Below are 19,533 nucleotides of genomic sequence, written 5' to 3'. Positions count from 1 at the left end.
AAGAGTGTAGGTTTAGATTAGATATCATCAGGAAGAAGGTTTTCACCTTGAGGGTGATGAGTCACTGGAACAGGTTGCCCAGGCTTTGGATTCTGCATCCCTGGAATTGTTCAAGGCCAGGTTGGATTGGGATTTAGACAAGTGGGTCTAGTTTTCCTTTTCCATGGCAGGGGCTTTGGAACCTGAACTCCGAGGCCCCTTCCACCCTAAACTATTGTAAGATTTTGTGTTGGCATTCTGTAAACGTACATTAAAACAAAAATTACCATAAGTACATCTTGCAGTAATACAGTCTTGACAGCTCAGGATTTAGACAGGGAGGCTGTTGTTAGAATGGAGTATGATCTCCATAAATCAAAGGCAAGCAAACTTTGCACAACATGTTTGAGAACTTCTAAATTGTGAGGCGCTATCTCAGCCGGCATGAATTGGCATGGCTCAGCTTGCATATCAGCAAGGAACAGGATCATCAGTGCATTTCTGTCACTAAATATGAATGGTTTATTTAAATGCATGAAATCACAGGAAAATGATAGGAAGCAAGTACCACATAGCAAAATCTGAGGTCCTTCACATTAGATTAGTCTTGTATGGGAACTCTGGCAATGCAACAAAGCCATCCTGGCTCAGACCCTCACACAGGAGTCAAAAAGTCATAATGACTAGAGCTCTTCTACTGGCAGAGATGATGAATTGCTTGTTATCAGCTCTAAGACTGCGAAGCAGAAGTCAGGAGCAACGAACAGGAGGTATCAAAGCAACAGAGCCATTCGTTTAAGTGAAAGGAATAGGTACACAATCCAACAACTTAAACAACATGTACAGTGATTGTACACAGACCAATAAGGTCCTTTTTTTAAAGAAACAAATTAGTGATCAAGATGTGTGTCGGCTACTGATGTGTTATCCAAAAAAGCAACTATGAAATATTGTGGGAAAAGATTTCACCAGCTTTGTTACTTAGTAAATGATTTTGCTTTTCTTCTATGATAAACATTTATTTCCCATGTAGGCTTTCTACACTTCAGTCATACCTCTCTGTGGCTTAGCAGAAGACTGGCCTGCCCACTGGTGTATTATCTCTCAGAAGTACATCATTAGCTGAGACCCCTCATTGCTTTAGAGGAGGGGTATCAGGGTAGTGGCAAAAGCTATCACAGCTGAAAACTGACAAGTTTTCAGTTGCCTTGGGATTTTTCATAATAACAACCATAAGACAGGTAAATCATGAAGTGCTTTAGATAGTCTGGTGTAAGAGCAGAAATTTGATCTTCGTGTATTGCTGTGTGCTCTCTGGCATTCTGTAGTAGCCAGAGAACTGTGGTGAAGTAACTGATGGTTTTTTACTCCCTTCATGACAGGAAGATAATGTATCATTCCTTCTGGTTTGATCTGGTAATTATTTCCTCTTAGTACCTACCATAAATGAAAAATAGAGGAATTTTCAAGAAAGATGGATTCAGCATGTGTTGAAAGGAATGGGACCATTTCTGCTGACATCTTCAACAGGCTTTGGATAATGTAAGTGTTCTCTTGCCTGGGACTAAACATTATATTAGTCTTTTTTGCCCTTAATACAAAAGTGTATCAAGCAGCTCAGAAACATAACAAAAAGAAAAGAATAGGAAAATCATCAAAAGATTGGCAGTTCATTGAGAATGCTGTTTGATGGGTTGGGAATATATATTTTGCATGCCAGATTAAACTTTCAGGAGGGCAGTTGTCAGTCACTTGGGATGGATTTACTCACAATATCTGTGCTAAAATGCCAAGGTACTGATGGGATGTGTTAGCTTTTTGCTTTTTGAATTCCAGTCCTTCTTTATCATAAAGTGTTTCCAGATTTTACTTCAGTTTTGTTCCATAAAGTAGCTTTACTGCAAGGTCAGCCTGGCTGCCTTATACGATGAACATATCCTGGTTCAGTAGTGGACCCAATGAAGCCATTAAGTTTTGTAAGAGATGCTGACGAAGTACAAGTTTATTTCAAATACATGTGTGTCAGCTGTGGGCCTGATAAAAAAGATTTGAATATCATCTTCCCAGTTCAGAATTTATTTAACCCTGAATAAGAAGTGGAATCTTAAATACAGATTAGTAGAGAACTTTGTGGATGTTTGCCTATGAGTGTGTTGCTGAATGCCCTCATATGTTGACTTAAGTGCTGTCTTGTATTACATATTGTAGAATGTTCAGCAAGCATTAATTATAGCTGGAACTATTGCACATATAATTATATTGATTAAAGATGTTTACTATTAAACTAAGACCATATTCATCTCCTGAAAAAAGTTCTAATGTAGTTAGAATTGCAAGAAGTGTACACATGGCAAAAAATGATGGAGGGTTATTGTTATGTGTTAACAAAAAAAATTATTTCTATTTTGGTGATACTCACCTTCAAGTAGTTTGGATTTCACAGGTTGGGAACTAAAAATTTTTGGGTTTTTTCAACCTTATGTGTCATATGCAAGGTTTGGTAGCTGTTCAAAATGAAGAAGATAAAGGGAGAATATTGTCTGTAATTCAAAATTGGGCTGTTTTTTTCCTAAAAACCCTGTGTTCTGAAAGTATTAGTTACCCTGAGTAAGACGTATGCACCAATATAGTTTAAAATCATATGTATAAAATATATATAATTGTACTAAACTTCTGGATTGTCTCTTAAAGTAAAAGTGCTAGCTCTAGTGACTACATAAAATTTATCAGGTTAATAAAGGACTGGGATCATTCAATATGGTCAGAATAAAATTTTCCCATTCATATTTTTGGTATGCGAATTGTTTAAGCATAAATTAACAAGTAAAATGTGTTTAGTTAGTGGCTCTTGGAACCTCATAATTCACTTTCACCTCTACTTCCACGTTAAGAATTCAGTGGGCTCAGGGAATGCTGGGGTAACCAGTATAGAACACAAGCAGTTAGATTTGTAAGGAAAAAAGCTAAGAACAAGCAAATGAAAAGTGTAGAAAAAATAAATAAATTTATTCTTCTGAATGTGCATTTATAAAATATAGTAGGTTTTATTATGTTTGTGAGATTAACATACAGACAAAATCATTTAGCTAATAAATTATATGGACAGTTTACAGTTACCAACCAGACAAAACTGCTTTCTTGTCAAAGAAAAAAACAAATGGATAATAAGCATATGTTGAAATTACAACTTATGGACAACTAATACCACTTTTTGCCATTGTGTCTCTCATAGCACAACAGAGTATGTAGTTCATTCTGACCATACTGTTTAATATATATTGCTTGGCTGTTTTTACTGTTGTAAATTAATGTGGAAGATGTCTTTTTTGAGACTAGTTTCAGTAGCTGATATTAGAAAGAAGAATAATAGGAACAAATTGAGGCAGTAAGAAAAAATTGATCCAATTTTAAAATGTCTTCATCTCCAAACAAGAGAAACCTTGTTTCTTTCAGAGGGGGATAGATTTACTCCTAGTATTGATTGTGATCACAAAAATAATGAGTTCATCTACTTCCACTGCTTTGAGGATTATGGGAAATGATTGAAATAAATCAGTAATACTGTTTGTGTTTCAAGAAGCTGAAAATAACACTATTATCACTGACAGAAGTCTCTTATTTCAAAAGCATGCTCTGTTGATTAAAATATAATAACCCAAACTGAGCAAGATATTCTAAGTCTAGATGTTTGAAAATTAATGTAACCCAGAGTAATTATAACATAATATTAAATTTTGTAATTCTTTGGGTTTAAGTCTTAATAATATCATATTTTGATCACAGATGAATAGGGCAAAACTGCATAGTTTCTTGGAAGTGTTAAAAATGAAAAATGTGACTGGCACTACTGAAATTCAGATATAATGGTTAGCACTGTAGACATCTTATACCACAGCAGGATAATGTCCCAGAGACAGTTTGCATGGTTTATGTGTTGCCAGCACCATTATCTCGTGTTAAATGTGCTGGTTCATCTCTAGCCATAAACTTAACTGGCAGATTCTCCTTATTTTTGTCATACTAGTGGCATCAGCTCTGTTCTATTAACAGTCATTATTAAATGTCTTAAAAACAAACAAAAAAAGGAGTTGGCAATACTTTTTAAAATTATTGTTTCTTCTATTGTCCTTATAGCTAAAAAATGTAGGCTTTCTTTGTTTTCCTAGTAACAGAATCTTCAGCCTTGTTTTCCACCTGTACTTTTAATTCTAATTCAATAACTATTTGCCAGTTAACTGTAATCAAATCTGGACCAGATAAGCATGATAATCATTGGCATATGGTTATTAGCAGTGCAAGTGACTGTGATAAGTTTATCATCTTCTTGTTTGCTGTGAATTAGTGTTTACACTGCCTTCAGCACATTGGCTGTGTTTCTCCGGTGGTGTACAATTCTTTTGACACAACCATCTAAACTTCATTAATATTCTGTCCTAAACTATTTATTTACTAATGTTTCTGCAACAATTCTGTTAACTATTTCTTTCTACTATCCCTGTCTTCTGGCTTTGACTTTGTGACTGTTGATTGTGCTCAGATCAGTGATCAAAGTCCTGAACATCAATAGAATATTATGAAACGCTGCTTAACTGGGTTAAGTTAAAATAGAATTTTAAAAAGCAGTCTATTTTCTTCTCCAGCGTTCTTACTCAAAATTAGAGCTACTGCAACAAGAAGCCAGGAAAAAATATGGCTGCAATGTGTTCAAATATGTCACATTCACACATGATGAACACATACTGAAAAGTATTTATTTTACAGTATCTCTGAGTCATTGGTCCTGTAAATCTGCACATATACAATTATGCATCAGCTGTACTGCAGTTTTCCACACTTGGTAATGGAATTGATGTGATATACATTGTTGGATGCACCTTTCAGCATTGGAAATTTAATTAATATATATCCCTACATTTGTATCTATTTGGATACGGGAAAGAAATGTTTTCCTAGCATTACCAAATATTGGTAATTTGTAACTGAATCAATTCTCACTGACTAACAGTATTTGATAGATAATGAGAGGTGAATTGTCTGCTAAGATGTGTGGAGAAGATTTGACATTGACTTAAAAACATAGTATGATTTGCCAACAAATTGTGATAAGATATTTAACAGAAAAAGATAAAAATTTCATAACTGACATCCTTGTGTACTGCAGTATTAACTTAAGGAGTATGCTTGTCAGATTGGATAGCCTGAGAGAGATTTGTAGTGGATGCCAGAAAATACTGTTACCTTCTGCTTCTTTATTAGTGTAACCAGCATGGTATAGGTGACTTGCACAGATTGCTCCAAGCTTGGAATGAAGGTGAAAGGCAAAAAAGCATTTGGTTTGGGGACCTTCACAAAATCTTTTTTCCAAGCATTCAGTATTCATCAGAATAAAAAACTTTATTGATCCTATCTTTGAAGAAAGTTACAGAAGTTTATGATTAATGTCTTTTCTAGTTTCAGTTTAACATTATTAACTGCAAAACACTGCAATTTTATAGAACTGAGTTGAATGCTTCCAAGAATTAAAAACAAAAGACAAGAATTTAGAAATGCATTACACCTCCATTTCTACTAAAGTGAAGAAAAAATTGAGAAGATTTTATCTGAGTACCAATCAGAAAATACATAAATAAGTAAAGAAACACAGAAACACCATCACAGGTGATAGACCTGTTCTGTGGAATGCACAAGTCAAAAAATCCATCTTGCATAATTTAAACTACCAGACCCTTGAGCAAGATACTGTGAAAATTCATAGCTTGTTTTCTAGAGGAAGGTTAGGTAAATAATGAAACATATTACTGAGAAAGAAATGAACCAAGACAGTTGGTGATACTTACTTACTCTAATGGATTTTAAGGAGCAGTAAGGCAACTCAGACCTTCTTATTAAAAAACCAAAACACATATTAAAGAAAATAAACATTTTTGTGTGTATCTGAGTGTCTCTCTAGGTATGTCTGTATGCAATTTTGTCTGTACCTACGTACTGTACTCTTATAGATATAGGCTATAAAATCCAGTGGAGAACCTTTACATGGAATACACGGTTATAGTGGTGTTATCTATGCCCATAGCTTTTCATTAGTTTCTTTCACAAATTGCACTTTTCCTTCTTCATTGAAAAATTGAAGAGACCTTTGGCTCTTCAAGACAAACACTCAAAACTGTAGCTGTTATTTTTTAATTTTGTTTCTAGATTTAGGGTTTTTTGAGTCAGCTTAATCCTTAGATTACTTTGCCCTAATATTTTGTCATTTTACGATACTTATCACGTAGCAGCACACTCCAAATAATCAAGAAAATGGAAAATATGATGACCTATATCCTAGGAAATGCTACCAAATAAATAAATAAATAGAAAGGGGTATAACGTCAACTGACAATATAATAGAGAAAGAATTAAAGGATTGAATGAAAGTTGTTAATACTGCATTAAAAAAAAAAAAATTAAAAAAGAAGGGAAAAATATAGATACTTGCCAAAGGAAAAAAATCTCCAATACTTTTTGCTATTTAGTGAAGAAGAGGGAGAAAACTAAGCTTTCCTCAAATTGAAATTGTCTGCTCATTTGTTCATCCTTTTTTATCATCTTTTCTCAGTTTAATGAAGGAAAACACCTTAATTTTAACACAGTTGTATCCTATCCCTTGTGCTTCAGTCTAATTACTTTTTGTGTAGAAGCCAGTCAGGAGACTTAAATGGTCTCACAGAGATACTTGTGAAGGCAGCCAGATGGTGACATCTGCTCCAAACTGATACTAGAATTCTAACACTGAAGTTGTTTTTAAACAATTGGTAAGAAAGTTATATGTACTTTTATATTTATATAATAAGAACATTTTTATTATGCAATCTAATATCTGGAGTTTGGATATCAATGCTATATGCTATATATGGATTTCATATATGAATAGTACAGAAGTAAGCCAGTCCTAATAGTAATCATAAATATGTGGTTGGCAGATAGTTTTTAGTGAGAAATAATGCTTAATTTGCAGAGTAAAGGTGGAGAAAGGTATGGAAAATCCGCCTTTTAACAGGAGGTTTCACTGACTTTTTAGCCCACTGACACTACTCAAGAATGACAGTTTGAGTCCAGAAACATCTGCACTCAGACACTGAGTCCAAAGTGCAGGACAAGGAGCAGGTTTTCAAAAGCAGTCTGTTTCGTTGCCCAGTTTACATTTATTTCTCAGATACCCCTTCTGCTTTTGAAATTCCTTGCTCAAATAATTCTGGGTTGAGAAAAAATTTGCATTACTGAGGAATAATTGCATTGTAGTGATTTGCTGTTCTTATTTTTTGTCCTTTAAAGAATACTTTCTCAATGCTCTTACATTTCATTCTCTGTATGGTATCTGAGTACCTCAGAATCCTTGAGGTGTTCATTCTCACAATACTGAAGTGAAAGGGGAAGGTCAAAATAGCCAGATCATCTCTGAGGTTTGTACAAAAGACACTGGAAAATATTGAGACTGAACCTTGATTCCCTTACATTCAAGTCACTGTTAAATGAAATTTCTTTCGATATTTTATGGTGATTTACTCTGATGATAAATTATTCTCTGGTACAGTCTTTATGTTGTTTAAAAATGATTTTTTTCTTGTTTCTTTTTCCCATTGGCAGAAACAATGTAATTACTTAGAAACAGCCCTTCTAAAATCATGTGTTGATGGATTATGTATAACGTGTCCAGATGGTAATAGCTGTATATATTGTTTCCAGCTCCTCTGAAAAATTTAGGAAGGATCCAGAAAAAAAATCTAAAAGATTTCTTATTGAAGTAAGGAACATTCATGAGACTTGTTTCAGTGGTTATTATACAAAATACATAATGCATTATGACTTGTTTTGAGGATAAAATTTTGAGGTCTAAACCAGGTCATTTGTCATTGGCTGGGATATAATTGATATACAAAGTCAAGTCATCCATAAATGTGAAACTGTGAACATTTTATGCATTTAGCTGACTAGAAAATCCTAACTTTTCCTGGGAGATAGGGAAGAGTGTGGTAAATCATTTGTCAAGAAAAAAAAGTGTGTGTGTGGGTTACAAAAGGCTATAGTATTTTATTTGGGTTTTTTGTTACATATTTGGTAATTTATTTGAGAAAATGCAATTGATGTTGAATTTTATCCCTTAAGTGAGAATTCTTAACTGAGAAATAAGTTCAAATTGGCACGAAAAAGTATGCTGTTCTGTGGATTGAAATCTCTCTGAAAGACCATAGATGTAAACAACACTGTCTCTAGTTGTTTGAATGCCTGGATTAGCATGGCACTCCTACATGAAGTCCTAGCATGGGTCAGTCACACCTTAAAGAAGAGGAAACTACACACAGCTGCAAATCTGTGATATTATCGTGGGCTGTACTCCACATTCTGAGTGCACAAGAAAGCTGAAGGGAACAGCATTTGGGAACGTACAGAATAGATTTCTTCCTTGGCACAGAGTTGCACAATGCCGGAATGAAATAACAGGTAAGGGAAAGAAGCCAAAACCATAAAGAAAGCCAGCTGTTTCCATTTCTCTAAGAAAGTTGTCAGAAACAGAAGTAAGGATTTTGTTATGAAATTTAATGTAATTTTACCATGTAAAAGACTTTGCTACAAAACAAGAAAGTATTGAGTTTGAAAGACTGTGATATGAGAATCAGTTTACTATAATTAAATTACACCTAATCTGAGAGTTGACTTACATGGAGTTTAGGAGGAATGGGCAGGGCAGGGTGGGGACCAAGGTTTTCTCAGTGCATTGTCCCAGAATACGCTTAAACTGAATTATTCCTATATTTTTGCTTTTTAAAAATTACTGATCTAACTCCTGTTTGTAAAAGATTAAAAGAAAAAAGTCCAAGTATCTCTAAATTACACTAAAAATGACCCTTGTTTTTCAAGCAGTGTAGACATCTGCTGCAAACCCTCTTAAAGATATGGAGTATATGGGAAGAAGAGTGATGGTGTAACAAAGTACCTCTTTTCATCCTGAATTTTGTGCACAGAAGAAAGCTTCTGCTTATTTCTTCTCACTGCGAAAGACTGATGTGAGTACAGTCTCCGTCTGATAACTCTTATATTCATAGGAAAAGGTATTGCAGTTTTCACCCATTCCTCCCATTTCAATCATATGCTGGTTCTTCCAGTAAATTCGAAAAAAAAAAAATAAAAGCTGCTGGATATAAGCTCAGGAGGGAAACTGGTTTTATCTTTATAAGAAAGCCTTGCTTCTGCTATATTTGCAGAAGTTTAGAGGTTGTTTGAATAGGAGAAATAAAAAAAGAGAATATGCTGTCTTCTTTGGATGATTTCAGTGCTACAGATGTCAAAAGAACTGCCTCTCTAATTTTGCCTTCATTTTGAAATGACCTAAGTCACAAGCTGTGCAGTATATTAACTGTTGTCTCACCCACAATCATTGCTTCTGTGCTGTGGAACTCCAAAGAAAAGACTGTGATCACCTGTAAAAAATAGATAAAGTTTAGTGCTGAACTGAGAAGTCTTCCTGAATATTGAAAGCATTCATTCAGTTTGTTTTCTATGGGGGTTTTTTTATATGCTATTTTCAAGAATTTAAGAGCTGCCTTATTAACCTGTCATGTGTTATATATTGCAAAGCTTTGCATGCACCTTTCTCAGAAAACAGAGAACATGGATGTAATTAGACTTTTCTGGAAAAAAAAGGGAATGTTAAATCAGTATTCATTAGAACAGGCTTTTGGGTGTATATCAGTCTTCTAAGGCTGCTCACAGTGGAAGGAGTAAATCGACAAAGAGGTGGGATAGTAAGGAAGGGGCAAGCAGAGGATTTGTTCTTGCACAGCTTGAAAATGGGGTACTGGAACAATAGATGAGTAACAAAAGAAATGGTATGCAAGTGAATGAAGTCTCTACAAAGAGCTCAACGCCTTTGGCACAAGGAGCTGCAAGTACAAGGTCATGGTATTCCCAGTCTGACCAATTTCTCCTCTGCCTCCAGGCTCTAGCCTCAAAGATAAGCAGGGGAAGGAGAGAATTAATGAAGAAACCAGAGAAAGACAGACAACAGTGTGAGCCAAAAAGAATGGCAATAATAGAGAGAGAAGATGTGGAAACAATAGCTATGGTATGATTGCTTCAGCGGAGTAGGTATTTCAGCCTATATTTGAGTGTTTTTATATGTTACAAGATTTTTGTACTAAGAAAAAAAGCCAAAAACCCCAAATACTGGCATTTAATAACAAGCTAAATTGCCCATTTTCTCTCCCTGATCAGGAGAAAAGGTGATGTTCCTCTTTTTAGCCTTTGGGTCAGTTTCATTTGAATAACACAATTGATACTGAATATATGCAACCTATATATATTGCTTCTGGTAAAGGAAAGTGACACAAGACTTCAGGAAGTGAAGAAAGTAGCTGTAAAAATTCCAATAATTAAATTATTTGTTGTCTTATTTATATTTTTAATCCTCATTCCAATTTCTAACATGCTGGATATAACAAATCAATGTTAATGTCTATTTATTGAATTGAGATATTCCACTAACACATGCAATAAATCTCCAAAAAGGTTCTCTATTTGTTCTGACACATTCTTTTCCTTTAATGTGTAGACTTTCCAGTGGAAAACAGTAGAGATATAGTTCTTTAAAGAAGATGATGTTCATATTATTCATGTAAACTAGTAATGCTAATGTTGCTGACAGGTCCCTTAAATCAGAGTATCACACTGCTCTTTTCAAGACCACATTTTCAAGCTGAAATAGTCATTGCCAAGATGAGTAAAAATTACTACTGATACATGGAGAACAAATCAGTGCTTGAAATAAAGAATATGAAAGAAACAGCATGTAAAATGGGAACTGGTGTCTTTTGATATCTTGGTGATGTGCAGGATATGGCAGTGTTCTTCACAAAAATAAAAAAAGTAATGGGGCCAGGGACCAAGGCCAAGCTAGGAGGGGATCTGAAGGGTGCTGTGAGGGTTTGCCAGACTGTGATTTCTGTGACTACTGAAGCCATGCTGCAGTCCAGTGGCCTGGCAGGTGTCCTCTAGAAGATGTGGAAAGAGGCAGTGCAGAGTCACGCTGGAATCCACTCTACCTGATGGAAATTTGTTTAATCTCCAAAGGAGGACTACCCATGACAGCAGGATTTCTCACTAAAGCCCTTTCTCCTGTCTCCCATGCCTCATCCTACCTATCACGAGGCTGAAGAGCATGAACACATGCTCACTGGTTCTGAGTCACCATCACACTGGAATCTAGCCCATGCTGAAACATCTCTGGACTGTGTAGCTCTCTAGCAGGGCTGTTTGCCAAAGCACTCTGGCTGAATGCCAGTTATAAATTGCAGCCTTTCCTCTTGATGCCCCCAAAAGTGTTAGGGAAGGAGAAAGTGGAATGGAAGGAGAGGTTATTTTGAAGGCTTAATTTGGGGGCAGGAGGAAAGAAACAGCATTAATTTCCAGAATACAGAGGCAGGATAAACCATTTGGGCAAGATCTATACCATATACACTTTGATATAAGTTGAGTGGAAAACTCAGTTCTCAACATGGTAGATGAGTTTTAACCCTGAGCTGCAGTAGGGATCTCACTGTTAGTAAAGCAAATTCCCTGTGTTAGACAGTCCACATTCCTGAATAAACCTTCATTATTGACAGGTCCAGAGAACCTGGTTATGTTCCATAGCTTTTGAAGAAGGTAGAAACTAATCTCTGGAAAAAATATGCTAGACTCACACATGGAGCAATGGTCTCATCTGTAAAGAAGCAAACTATCAGCTGAGGTGGAAAACATATTAGGAAGGACATGTGCAAATGCATGAGCATTTTCCAGAAATTGTAAAATGCATTCCCATTGCCTAATAAACAGGATAGATCTCTTTAAGTCAAGGAAAGCTTCAAAGTTTCCCAAACCTAATCTTTCAGTTCCAGACAAATTGAAGCCCATATAAGTGGTGTCTGTCACAGTCAGATACTGGTGTACAGCACTGTGATCCCTGCTGAGTTGTGTGATTTGCATTGTTGTGTACGTGTTTTGATCAAAACTCCTGTGTTTGAGTGAGGCTGCATTGTAGTCTGATCCTGGCTGGCTCCTTGAACCTTGGCATGAGCGCAGTGCCTGGCTGCACGTGCATGTACTTCTGCTCACTGCAGTTTTTCGCCTTCATTTCCTGCTGCTAACACCAACAATTTTCAAAAAATAAGTGGTCCCAGGTGATCTTAAGCAAACCTTTTAAAGGAGAGAGACAGCTCTAGTTTCTTTGCTTGGCATGAAAAAACCTGCAAAACTCTTGGCAAATCTCAATTAGGAATTCCATCTTCTGATGCTTTTGGCTTCAAAGGGGACCTGTTTACAGCTTATCATCACAACAGGCCATGAAATTATGATAGCATGTTTACCTAGATAATTACCATTTTGATCACCAGTTCCTTGTGTCGCAGACCCTTTCTGTCCTTGTTTTAGTGGGGTTGCAGAGTTTCCTTCTTGAAGGATCTGCACTGCTGTGAACTCAAGGGTTAATTGAGTCTTCAGAACTGTTATAGCATAAATAGATGCATGTAGTGACCCTCATCAAGCTGCTGATCTCATCTGTTAAAGTCAGAGATAATGCAGTTATGTTTGGTTACCTTCTCCAAGGAAAGTCAAAGAAATATGAAAAGGTTATTTATAAAATTACAGTAAACTCAGGAGAAGGAGAAAAAGGCCACCTTGCAGTGAAAATGCAGTCAAGGAAACAGTTTTATTACTCAAAACTAAATTAAACGTTTTCTTCAGTTGTGTAAGTTATGATGAACAGAGGAACAAAAAAGAAGAGCAATAGGTAAAAATACTTATGTGGAAAAATTAAAGTGCAATTAATGTGCTTAAGTTGAAACAGAGTAAATTATTCTGCAAAGAGAGAAATAGCACATGAAAACATGTATATAGTAGAGAATTAAAATACTAAAACCTCACAGAAGCCAGGGATAGTACTCTCAGACTAAAGATAAGGTAGATTTATGCTAATAAAATTTGCACATGGCACAACCTGAAAACCATTGCCTGGAATATTGCAATGAGGTATAGAACTTTGAGAAATGAAGTAATAAAAATGGGAAAAATGTAATCATTCAAAGTACAGTCATCCATTTAGGGCCTAATGAGAAGAACATCTGTTATACCATAGCACTTTACAGGGTTGAAATGAAGGATAGAGGAAACTGCAATTCTTGGTAGTCAATTTTTGAATGTTTTCCAGTTATCCTTGTGATATGACATCGTAATGGTGAATACAGTTCTTATGTATTTTGGAGAGGTGTTTCTACAGAGAAAGGTGAGTTTTGAATCTATTATACAAAGCACTGATCAGATCTCTGGAAGTTTGTTCAAAATTCTGCCCACCTCCCTTCAAGAGATAACAATTTCAGACTAGAATTGATGAAGAAACTGTCCACTAAAATAAGAAGAGAATGGAAAGCCCATCTCTTGGGACAGATTTAAAAGAACCTTGCTCGTTTATCATAGAAAACCAAAAACTGAGAGTGGATATGATTTATTTCTCTGCACTGAGGGAAAAGCACTAGAAAGAAAAGAGCTTTTGAAGCTTAAAGGGCAGCACTGACTTAAAAGAAAATGTATATAAACAGGCCATGACTGAAGTTACTCAGTGAATGTAGAGACCCCACAGAAGATTTAAAGGGTGCAAATACACCTGGAAAATAGTATCTGAAGAGAAAATAACAGTGACTCACCAAGAAATTGAAAGGAGGTACTCACTGCAGTTTAGGTTAAGAATATATGATTTAATTGTCTGTGATTGCACAGGAGTGTAGACAGTGACCCAAGAAGTCTTTTATCCCTGTGTTTTTCATTACCCGTGTGATATAAATTGGTGTGAAGACCCTTGAGCTTTTCTGTGCTAATTAACTGTGCTCCAATACAACACATCTTTCAGCAAACCAGCACTGAATTTAAGGTAATTAAGTTCAGCAAGTCTTGCTGCAATGAGTACTGGCATCTGGGAAAGTTTCCTTGTGACATTTCTCCTTTATTCTAAACTTTAAAAGTAGTTTTGAGAAACCATTTTTCTACAATATATATGGGCATCTAAAGAAGAATGTAAGCACATATTCTGACTTTTCTTTGTGTACAATGTAGAAGTAATAGTATTATAATATCAATGTAGGTGATAAATGCTAAAAATATTGTTCTAAAATATTTCACTGTGTATCTAATGTAATTACTTTTGGTCTCATATTTATTACAAACTGCACAAATGTCTTTTTGAGTGCATTTGTTACATTTTCTTCACAATAATACTTCTAATATTGTTACAGGGTTATTTTTATTCTAGTTGTACTTGCCAAAAAAAAAAATTTAAAATAATGTCGCTTTTATTTTAAAAAATACCAAATTTCCTTTTAAGCAGAGAGAAAACCAGGTGCAATCATATAAAGTACAAAAGGCAACTAGCACTCAAGCCAAGAAAAAAAAATGTAGTTTTGTTTTTTTTGAAAATCCTGCCATAGGACACATGGGTGTACCTAGTCACTGCATTTCACAAGAAGAAGGATCTAATTCTGCCTTAGAGCAGAGTCATCAATGTTGCCATTTGATGCACACTTATGGGTTAGAGGTTTAGAAATCAGAACTGAAGCTGCTGTTTCGTTGTGGCATTAGAAACTGGAAGCATAACAAATAATTTTTTCACACATACATAGTTCGTGTCATGACATTCTCTTTTTATCACCATATCAGGCAAAGATAGGAACAGAGGAGACAGAGCTGAGTCTCTGGTTTCTGCAGTGGACAACACATTCTGATGCACAGACATGGTAAGAAGACAATTCTTCCTTCATCCCACTAATTTTTTCCTGCTCTCTTCTATTTCAGGCTCTCTCAGAGTAGTTAGTTCTGCATGCTGCTATGGAGTAAAGGGTGAACATTAAGTTAAATCCCAAGTTGTGTATGTATGTACTTCAATGCACAGCACCAGGACGGATGAACACAGCAAGCCTGCAAGGCAAGTCACCAAATGGAAAACACTTTGTGATTTTCAGCATGTATACCTGACAGGGGTCTCCTGTGTAACTGATGCCATGATGATTTTTTGCCTTTTTTTTTATATACCTTTTATATACCCTTTTATATAGCTTTTATGTATTATGTGCTTTTCGCCTGCATACTTTTAATTCTTAAGTCTGATAACTTAGCTTAGACCCAATATTCCATTAAACCCCGAGACCAAACCAAATCCTGGAGACCTTGCAGTTGGAGGCTGGAAAGCCCTACGCTATCCTGAGAAACCAAGGTCTTCCCTAGAACACATCCTGTAAACTAAGATAAGCCTATCCGGGGGGGATTCCTCAGGATGGGGGGGTTCATTGGAGACTTACATTGGGGAATCTTTGATAGATATGCTAATTTGCAAGGCCTATAAATTGTATACACCATCTATTGTGTGGGTGCATTTCAGTTTGCATTTCAGTGCATTCCACCTGGATGAAGTGGTGCACCTTGAAGATCCTTAAACCCCAAAGTAAAAACCCCTTTTCCCCTTAGCCCTGTCTGGCTATTAATTTTAAGACCAGGAAAAGGCAACACAACTGTTGATGAAATTACTAATTTGGCACATGCAAAAGTAAAATCAGATTAAAAGCATATGATTCTTGAGATGTAAGCTGGCTCAGACAAGAAAAATGCCTGCTGTTTTTCTAGAATACTGAGAGTAAACTACTAACACTGAAAATGTGCATATTAAGAAATTTTCAATTCTCTCAAAATGCCTGGCTCAGTGAAAGAAGGGCATGAGCTAAACATTGTGACTGCAGTTTATAAAATCTCTGCTTTTATAGACAAGGAAGAATTACAAGAATTTTTTTGGAAAACAGCGTCCTGAAAGCTGTAAGAAACCAGGTCTTGCTAGCTTTACTAATGTCAACAGTGCCATTAAAATCAGTGTAACTGATTGTGTGAATAGGGCAATCAAGATTTGGCCCCATACCCCTGCTTTGTAAACATTAACATTGCAGAGATTAATATAATACTGACTAGTCAATGACATGTTAAAGCCTTAGCAAAGTTAATTTGTTTGGAAGGCTTTCCTTTTAAAATCTAAAACAAATGCTTCAAGTGAAATGTGAGATGTAGAGGATGTAGAGAAAATCAATAAACCAGCAGACTGTAAATGATGTGGAAATAACTTCTTTATGTTTTCCTGGTTTTGTAGTTTATAGTTAGTACCGAAATGTAACAGCTATGTGCAACGGAAGAAAAGCAAATCCAGATCTGGGGAGTGTTGTGATGACCTACCATTTCCTCAATGAATTCTCTTTTATTTCTGTGAAACATTAGATTTCTTTTTGATACTACTGATTAAAAATACTACTGTGTGATGGTTGGTTAGCAAGTGTTTGGGGATTCTCTTCTTCTTTTTTTCTACATTAGATGTACATTTCTTCAATTCCCTTACTAACAATTTTCCAAAAATAGAGTTCACGGATCCTCCTGAATTTCCATCCAATATTGCTGCCTGTAGGGATGAGAGATATTTTTAAAATAAGTACTGAAAACCATTCAAATACATCAGATTGTTTGTGTTTCTTACAAAGCCTTTATGGTCCCTCAAATTTTTATGTTCTATAACATGCTTTAAATGGTCATTCTGCAATCTTCATAATACTGATGTACAGTAGGGAAACTCGTGTCTATCTTTAGAGCATTAAGTGAAAAGGGATGCATTTTTAGTCGTGATTTCGTAAACCTATATAAACCTATGCTGGGTGTCTGTACAACTAAATTCCATGGACAAGTGCTACTTGAGAGAATTTCAAAGACCATTCCAGTATGTGACTGCTGATAAATGAGTGTGCAAATCTGTGTTATGGCCACTAAGATTGGACCCTTCCTCAAAATTTTAGAATAGAAAACAGCAACTGGGAAATAGGCAAGCTAGACGAGTGTATATAACATGGTGCAGGCTATAAAGGTTTTGTCTCACACACAGGTGTTTTTTTATTTTAATCTTTAAACAAAGAGACTTTCTGTGTATATTTTATGTGAGCACAGAGCTTTGAGAAATAAGTGAAGAGATAGAAAAGAGTTTGGTTGAAGGGAGTGGAGACTGGACGAAAAGCAAATCCATCATACAACATCATCCTCCTCAACTGTAAATTCAGGTGGAATGGTGTAGATCTCTCCCAGCTTCCTTCAAGTTTCTGTCAGGAAGAAATCTGAGTCTGAGGGCAGGTTTATAATAAGTCTTTGGAAGCTGGCATGCAAGTGCAGTGTAAAATGATTATTGTCAATGTTCTGATGGAGAAAAGTTGTTGATGAAAAGATTAGTAGTAATTTCAGTCCTGTTTACTTAACTGCAATTAACAGAGAAGATGCTGGAGAGTGGTGGCATGGTTATCTGTTAGAATAAAATATGCCCGTGGTATTAAAACGTAGCCAGGAGGGTGGTCACTGGGAAAACATTCTTCAGCCTGGAATCAGATCATCCTGGTTTGCTTATTTTTGATCATATGGGAAAGTGTTCCAGCCACAGCTACAGCACAGACCTTTTCAGCCTCCAGTTCTCAAGGTTTCTGTGGGAAATCTCCAGAGGGAGGCTTAGGTGGGGACTGCAAGGGTCATAACCCAGAACAGGAAGATTAGGCAGTCAGTGAACCTGAGAATGGACTCTGCATTTAAGTTCTGAACCTGTTAATGGAATTACCTTAGGAATAAGGTAACTGGATGAAAAAAATTATGTCAAAGTGGAGTGCCTGAGTAAGCTAGTTAACTAGTCATGACAGAGATTTTATTCTAAACAGGAGCAGGTAGGGTGCTTAAGTGTAAATAATGTGCTTAGTATAGATCAGAAGGGGGAATATCTGCAGTAATAGTTTCTTACTTCACTGAACACAAAACATCAAAATATTTACATATGTATTCAGTTTGACAGTTATTGATTTTTATTTTTCTCCATGTTTTAATTCCATACAGAGCCCATAATGAATTGTATAAGGGCAGGTAGAAAGAGATCCTTGTTTGATGAGCTGAATGAAATCACTGAAGCCATGTCTCCAGACACCATCTGAAGACCTAGCCCATAGGATCCCTCATCTGAAATGGTGTAAGACACCAGTTATGAATCCCAAGGTGTATTTTCCTGACCTCTGATTAAAGTAGTACACACAAGCTTGTGATATAAATATTCACATTATATTAAAAATCTGTGGTTTGAAATTCTGGAGCTCAAAATATGAATATGTAATCCAGTTGCATGAATAGCAGTGCAATTTAAATCAAAAAGGGATGCAAACTTAAAGAAAGAGCACATAATTGCAAGTATGAACACACATTCATATTGAGTGTTGTTCCTTAAGAAGAGGCAGAAGTAACTAAAATGAAAAGGAAAGAGGAAATTGTTTTATATAACAGCATTTGTAGAAGCATAGGGATTAGTGGACAAAAGATGACTAATTTTGCAAATAAGCTTCACTTTTTTAGATGTGTTAAGCTAGAAAGTAACTGGAATCAATGGAGTACAGACAACTGAAAAAAAAATTATAGTTGCAGTCCTGACCCTACAGAGTGGGAATTTTGCCATAGTTTAATTAGGGCTGACATTTTATACAGTGCTTCATCACTAACAATTCAGGGATCTGATCCACAAGTGATTGCACCACTTGGAATTTTTCCATTGCTTTCACAGATCTTTGGATCAGACCCATGCTGCAGATGCATCATTCTTCCATCTGAGGTGTAATTTCACATGTCATTGTCAGAGCTATCAGAAGAGCCTCAGGCAAAGTTGGGAAAGAACATCTACATCTGGACAGAGACCTTGAGATGTAAGCAGGACAACGATTTTAAGAAGACTACAATGATTTTTCTTGGTCTAAAAATCAAAATAAATATATTTCTTTATTTTAAACTCTTAACAGCCATCTTGGCTAGAAAATGTAAAACTTTTTCCCATTAATTAATCCAGCTGGAGAACTTCTGCATCAGCTGTACCCTACCTAAGTTCTATTAGGTTAAATGTGGAGTATTCCTACTTTCCTTTCATATAGGAAACATATGTAATCTACATGCAAACATCGTTTTTGTAAGAGTCACTGATCTAATCTCAGTCGTTTATATAAACATGTTGAACATGACGTATCAGAATGACCCCTTGACTTCTGAGAGGTTTTTCATCTGTGAACAGTTATGCATGTACAGCTCAGACTCCTAGTGGTACTAGGGAAGGGGTGTTCATTAACTCTCAAGACAAGGGCCGATATTCAATCAAACTAAATGAAGAGAATTGCTTGTAAATCTCAGACTTTACATGTTTGGTTATCCTGTAAAAAAAAAAATAAACTACCTCTATAAGCCTGATAGTTGGAGTAAACAATTCGATTCTTTTTAGGGATAGAGAGTAAATGCTGGTAATAGCCAAGAAAAAGTAATGTAAGAGCTATTGTTGCATACCCAGTCATTGTTGCTCTCCTAGTATGCTGTGAACACCTGCATTTTTCTGTTGTGACTTCAAATAGATAAAAGATGTCAAAATAATCTGTCTGGTTTTATATAGAAATGTGATTTTCAAATTTTGTTAGC

The 19,533-nt window shown here is 35.8% G+C and overlaps 2 long non-coding RNA genes across 2 annotated transcripts; both read left to right on the top strand.

The window, feature by feature from the left end:
• The first annotated feature begins 1,419 nt into the window (after positions 1–1,419).
• LOC108447758 lies at positions 1,420–14,956 on the top strand. Its single transcript, XR_001863438.1, has 4 exons — positions 1,420–1,521; positions 8,881–9,023; positions 9,956–10,081; positions 14,833–14,956. It is a non-coding gene; the product is annotated as an uncharacterized LOC108447758 (long non-coding RNA).
• A 2,976-nt stretch (positions 14,957–17,932) lies between these two features.
• On the top strand, positions 17,933–19,313 carry LOC108447772. The gene is made up of 2 exons (XR_001863457.1): positions 17,933–18,056; positions 18,641–19,313. It is a non-coding gene; the product is annotated as an uncharacterized LOC108447772 (long non-coding RNA).
• The last annotated feature ends 220 nt before the right edge of the window (positions 19,314–19,533 follow it).

This window comes from Corvus brachyrhynchos, unplaced genomic scaffold, assembly GCF_000691975.1.
Source record: "Corvus brachyrhynchos isolate BGI_N302 unplaced genomic scaffold, ASM69197v1 scaffold23, whole genome shotgun sequence".
In the NCBI taxonomy this organism is placed as follows: domain Eukaryota; kingdom Metazoa; phylum Chordata; class Aves; order Passeriformes; family Corvidae; genus Corvus; species Corvus brachyrhynchos.
This window is presented reverse-complemented; position numbering and strand designations above follow the sequence as displayed.